The sequence below is a fragment of the Emys orbicularis genome, chromosome 7 (assembly GCF_028017835.1).
Source record: "Emys orbicularis isolate rEmyOrb1 chromosome 7, rEmyOrb1.hap1, whole genome shotgun sequence".
Classification (NCBI taxonomy): Eukaryota; Metazoa; Chordata; order Testudines; family Emydidae; genus Emys; species Emys orbicularis.
Window position 1 is genome coordinate 107,267,737 of NC_088689.1, and position 8,113 is coordinate 107,275,849.

Genomic DNA, 8,113 nt, shown 5'->3' on the forward strand with positions numbered 1-8,113 from the left:
TAAAGGGGGATACTTTCTTTTGATGTTAAGCCCATGTATATAACCACTCAAATATGGAGAGCAGTTTCAAGATGGTTATTAAAACAAGTGGAGAAAAACTCCTGGAGCCATTTATTCTTTTAGGTTTGGGGCCTGATTAAGCAATAATACTGTATATAGAGGAGTGAACGAACAAATTCAGGTTAACACAAGGGGTGAGCTCTTAGATCTTTTATATTATATTGTGTTGCTGAATATTTTGATGTACATAATGAGTTTCTTAATGAATTCTGTGAATTCTGTGATTGATAATGTAATTGAAAACAAGTGTAACAGATGTAAGCTTAATGAGATCATTGTAATAATATTGGTTAGATGCTATACAGGCTCGTGTATTTCTTACACCTTTTACAATATGAATTGCTAGCAGATGTATTATAAGCTCCAATGGAATGCATTTTAAAATATAGTGGTGCAGAAAAGTACAAAATACAGTAGTGTTTCCTTTTGATGATTTGTATGTGTAATTAAATTTATAGTCGTAACTTTTATCTAAATGAAATTATATCAAAACAAAAGAGCCAGACTAGTTACGTTTTGTTATCTGTGATGCACCTTTTATGATATGTAGAGATTGATTCTGGACTGCCTCACCCCCAGAACTATGCAGCTCATGTCCCTGTGTATCTTCAAGATCAGCTGCTGTGCATGCATTCAAACTATGCGGCAGTTCATGCTGCAGCACTGATGAGAATCTGCTCCTTGGTCTCAAGCATTGCTTGTATTTAGTAGAAAGCTCAAGAGTGCACTGTCTCCTTGAAAGCGTGTGGGATGACATCATTATACAGCTGCCACCACTCATTCCCTTTGGACTTCTTACTTGGACATCAACATTTGACATTTTTTCTAAACTGTAAAGATTCTTGTAGACTGTATATTTCTATTTAAGCCTGCATTTCTAAGAGCCACCTTTGAGCTCCTTTTCCAATGTACTATGATCTGTATATGTATTTGAAACCCATTGCTAGTCTGTCTTTTGTTTAAAGAGAAAAATCAGAAACATTACATTACATTACATTAATTGCTTGGTCATTGTTTCTACTCCAGGAATAAATACAAAGTGGCTGACAATTTTATTTGTGAAAAGCTGGAAAAAAAGTTGTTAGATGTTTACATGGTTTCCAGAATATGCAAAGGACTTAAATTATTATTAAAATCTAGTAATTTACAGAGTGCTCCATGCATGAATTTTTCATTGGGGGGGCGGCGGGAAGGGGGTAGATCGTGGTGGCCATTGAGGGGGTGGGTATTTTGAAATTTCTGTGAACTCTGTGTTATTAAAGCCCCATTGCAATGATGATTACTTCAGAGTACCAAGAGACATAAAGCTAGCAGTGAGGGCCAAATTCTGCTTTCTTTAACGTCGGTGGAGTTTTGCCATTGCATTCAATGGGAATACAGGATTTGGGCCTGAAAAGCTTCAGGTAAAATTGGATTTCAAATGGCAAATCAGGTACATAGGTTCTAACTGACACACATTCAGATTTGAACAGAGATCTGCCACTTTTTGCAGATGAATGCTCTAACCACTAGGCAATGGAGTATTTTGATGTGGGGCTCTCTCAACCTCTTCTGTTGAAGTTCTTCCACTTACTATTTAGTTATTCAATTAAATTGGGCCAGAGAAAGAGAATGACTCTATGGGCCCATGAATAGGGCGCTCCCCTGAGAGGTAGCAGATCCCTGTTCAAATCCCTTTTCCTCCCCTGGTAGAAGGGGGACTTGAACCAGTGGTCTCCCACATCACAGGTGAGTGTGCTAACCACTCAGCTAAAGTTTATACAGAAGGTTGTTGTCACTTTGTGGAATCAAGCAGTCTCTGAGCACTCTTACCAGCTTAGGTCCCACATATGATTTAGGCAGGAGCACCTATCTTCCCCCAGTTCAGGGATTGCTAGCAGAGATAGGTGCCTCCCTGCAGGAGAGGGGTGGGGTTTAGGATACACCCCTCTCATCCGCAGCTCCCATTTGCTTGTTTAGGCAGCTCCCGTCCTAGCATGCTGGGTTTTGTGGATCATAGTCCAAGGCACCTCTCCCTTCCCTTTCATTGTCTAAGGAGCGCAGGCACATAACTTGGGCTTTGTGGATCGCAGTGGTGTTCCTGTGGGTTTTTGTCTCGGTGCCTAAAAGTTAGGCATTGCAATGCTCAGCGTCACAATGCCTAAATCCCTTTTGTGGATTGGGCCTTAAAGCTCTCTCATTACTGATCTCCCCTTAGTGGATTTTGATGACTGTTAGATACATTGATTTAAGGGTGTCGGTATGATTTAAGGGTGTCGGTATGACACAGCTCAGGCGTAAGACCCACCCATCAAATTTCTAGAGTAGGATAAATACTTGATTCACTGTAGCCTGAGATTCAAATACATGATAAACTGGAAGCATTTGCAGCAATCTGGCATGAATGGTCTGGTTCTCCATCCTTTTCTTTCTTCAGGCTGCTTTATTGGAATGAGATCCTCCCCTTGATCCTGTCTTCTTTCCCAGTACTCCATTCCCCTAATCCTTAATTCTCTGGGAAGGCCACAGACCCCTTGTAAGGACTGTAATTTGAGAACCACTGTCCCAGCAGATCATCTATGTAATAGACCATTTTCTTCCCAAAATTAAATAGTAACCATGGCATTCCAAAGAAGTTCAGTCAGAGGCAGCTAAATATCGGTAAACCTCACTATTGCAACGAGAAGATCAAAGAAGCTGATCTTCAGACCCAGCCCAGAAAAATCTGCAGAAAGCATTTCATTTTCGCTCAGAAGAAAACCTAGGATTGGCAAATGATGAAATCTGGAAGGTGTCCCAGGCATCACTATTGTTCAAGGGCAGTGGGCTGAAGTACCACGAGATCTGTGTCTTAGGCCTGGTCCCCACTAAGCCCCCACTTCGGACTAAGGTACGCAAATTCAGCTACATTAATAACGTAGCTGAATTCGAAGTACCTTAGTCCGAACTTACCGCGGGTCCAGACGCGGCAGGCAGGCTCCCCCGTCGATGCCGCGTACTCCTCTCGCCGAGCTGGAGTACCGGCGTCGACGGCGAGCACTTCCGGGATCGATTTATCGCGTCTAAACCAGACGCGATAAATCGATCCCAGAACATCGATTGCCTGCCGCCAGACCCTCCGGTAAGTGTAGACGTACCCTTAGGCAGCATCCCTCTTCTAGGTGTCCTCCTGCCATAGTGATCTGTAACAATGTGTAGACCTTAACTGAAGTTAAATTGTATTTGTTGGTCCTACTGTTTAACAGGCACCTTGATGAGTGTGTTGGTTGCAGGGCCGGCCGGGGGTGGAGGGCAAGTGGGGCAATTTGCCCCAGGCCCCACAGGGCCCCCCACGAGAATATAGTATTCTATAGTATTGCAACTTTTTTTTATGGAAGGGGCGCCCGAAATTGCTTTGCCCCAGGCCCCCTGAATCCTCTGGGCAGCCCTGGTTGGTTGAATGCAGTTCTTGTTTTACAAAATATTTACTCATGTGGTTGGGCTTTCATTACTGAAAAATCTAAAATTGATTTAATCTTGGGCTGCAGCATTAAGAGATTGAAGTGGCTGTGGATGCAACTCCAGAAAACTTACACTTACTCAAAATGTTTAATGAGTAGACTCCTGGCTTCTTCATGGGGGACTGGCATAATGCAGGGAGTTCAGATTACAAATTTGAGAATGTTGCTGTTTTAAGTTATAAAAATCCATCGGTCGGTCTAGTCTTGTGCAGTTTATTTAAAGATGACGTCACTCCTGATCTATGATTAATTTTGAGTGCAGCTCCAAGGCACTTATTCCCTGCTGTTCTGTGATGGATTTAATCATTTCTCTTTCATACATTCCTGTGTTCTCAGGCTGTGACCACTTCAGCAAGGATGCACTCACTTATGGACCCCGCTTCTTTGGCCTCAAAATACTTAACTCACTCAGCTACCCCCTGGGGCTCCATGGACCATAGCTTGAGAAGCAGAGTGTGTAGTGTGCAGTGTCCCTTTTAATCTCTGCTTCTGGGGTTGAATTTATGTGTTTTTAAAGCTGCATACAGAATAAAGCATTTGTAGAATGGATTTTATATACATGTATGTCCACCTGTGCTACTCTGGATGGATATAAGTAGCTGAGTTTTATTACAGGGTATACTCAGGATGAAATTAAATGAACCTGCATCAAGGTGGCGAGGCAGGCTTTGTGGAGGTGAAATGCACCCCCAACCATCCGTCAGGCCAGGGATACAGCATGGCCTCCAACCCTTAGCATTTGCTACTCCAGTCTATTTTCTAGAACAGCAGCTGCAGCCTCTGTGCTAGTTGTGTGATGTGGAATGGTCACTGGATCTGTGTAACCCCCAGCTCCCCTGGCCTCTCCCTCACCATAACCTGACAGAGATTCTGAGTGGCATGCTGGGATGGGACACGTACCCTCTATGGGACAGATCCCTCCTTCTGCACGGCCCCTCTTGGTGCTTATGTGATGCAAAGGGTCTGGGGTGAAGTTTCTGTGCATTTGCTTTTCTGATCCAATTATCAAAGCAAGTATTATCCATTCTTCCCTTTTCAGAAATGTTCATGTGCATAACAAGCTTTGTCTTGGCCACAGACAGCTATAGGGGGTGCAGCAACATATAAGGAAAATTGGGTAATGGGAGGGGATTATGTACAGGTGCCATACACGTTCAGCTTCATGTGTCCTTGTGTGATAGGGCCTTTCTCAGGGGTCACACTCAGGCCGCTTCAGCACTCTTGCCCCTTTCAAAGGTCTTGTGGGAAGTCTGTGTGGGCAGTGGAGGCTTGTCAGCTGTTTCCCTCTCAGCTGCTCTGCAAGAAGACTCAGTGCCTTCCAATGCAGAGCAGCTTCCCTTTTGAAGCCTGCTTCCTCCAGCTGCAGGTGTCTCTGGTAGGGACTGAGCCTCCAGGAGGAGCTCCTTGCCTTCTCCTGATTGGGGTGGGGGCGTGCCCCACCACACCGGGCTTTTGTGGATTGCTCCCCCCGAATTGGCCTCAGCATGATGGTCTTTGTGTTTGATATTCTCTCCTTGTCAGCTCCATCCCTGAAAAACAGTTAATAGATACAACATCTTAAAAATCCCCTTAGGGCTGAGATAGGGTTACCATATCTGAACTTTCAAAAAAGAGGACACTCCATTGGGGGGTAGCCCTGCCCCCTAGCCACTCCCTCCCACTTCCCGCCCCCTGACAGCCCCCCCAGAACCCCTGACCCATCTAACCCCCCCTGCTCCCTGTCCCTGACTGTCCCAACCCATCTTCACACCTCTGCCCCCCTGACAGCCCCCCCGAACTCCCAACCCATCCACCCCCCCTGCTCCCTGTCCCCTGACTGCCCCCCTTCTCCAACTCCCCAGCCCCCTTACCGTGCCACTTGGCTTAGAGCAGGTGTCTGGCTCTGCGCCCCAAGGAGCGCCCCGCCCGAGCACTGCCGAGCGGCGTGCTGCGGCTGTGGAGGAGGGGGGAAGCGGGGGAGGGGCTCTGGCTGCCGCTGCCAGCCCCACCGCCGTGTTCCCTCACAGGCACACAGCCCCGCCCCCCAGCGCTGCCGGGCGGCGTGCTAAGGCTGCAGGGGATGGGGGGAGCCGGGAAGGGGCTTTGGCTGCCGAGGCCCCAATCGGCCGCCCTATCAGCCGCTTTTCGGTCGATAAATAGCCGACCGGGGGGAAATCCCGGATATTTTTAGATTTTTAGAAACCCCCCCCGGACGGCTATTTAAAGAGCGAAAAGCCAGACATGTCCGGGGAAACCCGGACGTATGGTAGCCCTAGCTGAGAGCTTGGGCTTTGAACTGGTGCATTGAAAATCTTTCTACAGTTCTGACTGGCCTTGTTCTGCCCTGAGTGACTGTTTGTTAGCTCCAATGCTGCCTCTCCCTTACAGTCTCTTCCCCTTAGCATCACTCCACACCTGCTCCTCTTATTTGCTCCTCTGACCTGTCATCTTCAACCCCCTTCCCTTTTCTTTCCATTTAGATGATCCCCCTTAACTAAAACCATTGTCCCCTAGAAAATTATAGAACTAACATGACATTTGCTGCCATTACATTATTCACTCTGCTTGCGTGTTCTACCTCTTCCCCTGTCAGTGACTGGTCTGTGTAGATGGTAAGGTCTTTTGGGCAGGGACCATCTACAACTCTGTGTGTGTACAATGCCTAGCACAATAAGGCCCTTCTGTTGGTCCTTCGACTCCACTGTAATAAACACGATTAATAATGATAAACCACTGTGGCATAAAAATCCCAATAGGAGAGGCCATAGTAGAAGCTAAATTCTCTCCTACTGTGCCATGAAATCATAAATGGAGAGACTTTGTAATTTGTATAATTGTCTCTAGATCTTGGTCTCAGATTTGTTTTGGGTCTAAACTTCTTACAAGCTGCAGATTGTTACTGTTGTGCTTTGCAACCCATTTGAACAAGGAAACCCCAAAGGCATAAATAAAAGTGCTTGTTACACTTGTATAAGGGGCAAGCCCTGCTCTGGTGAGGTAGGCCCTGCCTGACCAAAGTGGAACCCATGCTGTTCTGCTCTGGGAGTGGGTGGACAGGACTTGGAGAAGTCCAGAGCGTCCTGTGTCCTGCAGCACCACTCCAGGTGAGGGGGAGCAGTTGCTGCATAGGGGAGGCTTTAGCTGAGAATAGGCCATTTTGTCTCATGAGAGGTGTGTGAAACCAGATAGCTGATGCCCTGAGGGCACAGTTCCATGGCCTGGGACAAGAGAGATTTCTTCCTCCAGTCCTTGCCCCTATGGAGAACCACATCCCAGAGCCTCAGCACTGATTTGTCACTTGAATGCTGTATGTGTAAGCGGGGGAATGGTCCCGCTATTGTGGGGAACTTTCCTTGCTTCTGCACTATCCCGGTGAAGTGGGCTAGCGAAAGGATCCGAGTCCTCGCTCCCACTTCCTTTACCCAGAGGCCTCCCTGCCCTTGAGGACTCCCCTTCCACTCTCCTGTCTGGCAGAGTCCTCGTAAACCCCGACAAGGCTGGGCCCAGGATTCCTGGGGGGCTTGACCCCCAACCCTGCTGTGGTCACCTAGGACAGGGGCTAGGGTGTCCCCACTCCGGGGTACTCTCTCTGCACTGGGCACCTCCCTGACCCACTGATCATTTCATACAATTTAAAGCAAATACAAGTTGTTTAATTAACAATTACTTTTAAAAAAGAATAAGGAAAAATGGGAAAGGTTAAAGGAAAACCCATCACCCTGCTCTGTGGCAGGGAACATCACAAGCAGTGTCTCTGGAACGTCAGGGCAGTTCACAGTCTGTTCCTTGTAGGTCCCAGGCCTCCTTCTCAGGCCCCGGCTGTGCTGCAGACGCTGCGGGTTGGACACTTGCTCTGGCAGTGGCCACACGCTCTCAGGCTCTAGGTGGCAGGACCCTTCTTCCCAGCGTCGCCCCCGCCCTGTCGGGGTTACGATCCCCCTCCAAGTCTGGCCTGCCAGGCCTCTTGGCTGAGGCGTCTCCCTGTGCTGGGCCCACTGCCCAGGGTCCCCCTCGCTCTCCCCAGCTGCTCACCACACCCGGCTCCGGACTGCTCCAGCCCCTGCTCCAGCCCCAGCTCCACTCTGCCTCAGTACGGCTGCTGCTGCTGCTCTGCCTTCAGCCCCCTGGGCTGCTTCTCTGGCCTCTCTAGCTCTGGTTGCTACAGCTCTGCCCCCAGGACAGGTCGGCTCTGCAGGCTGCTTCTGTGACTCTGCTCCCAGCTCTGACCTGCTTCCTGGCTGCTTGTCTGGCCCCTCTGGCTCTGGTTGCTGCAGCTCTCCTCCCAGGGCAGGTCTGCTCTCTCTGGGCTGTGCTCTGGCTTTTTGGGGCTGCAGCTCTGCTCCCAGCAACTTAGCTCGGGCCCCTGCTCTCTCCTTAGCTCGGCCCCACTCTGTCTGACCCAGGCAATTCCAGCTCACACGGAGGACGGGACCCCCCTGGCCTCCTGATTCTCTGATTAGCCTGCCCGCCCTGTCAATCAGGCTGATCTGGAGCATTGGCCTCTCCCCATTGTTCCTGGGGACTGTCAGTCTCAGGGACCTGATTTGCCATCGATCCTTCCCCTTTTAGTGCTGGGAGCTAGCCAACCAAAACAC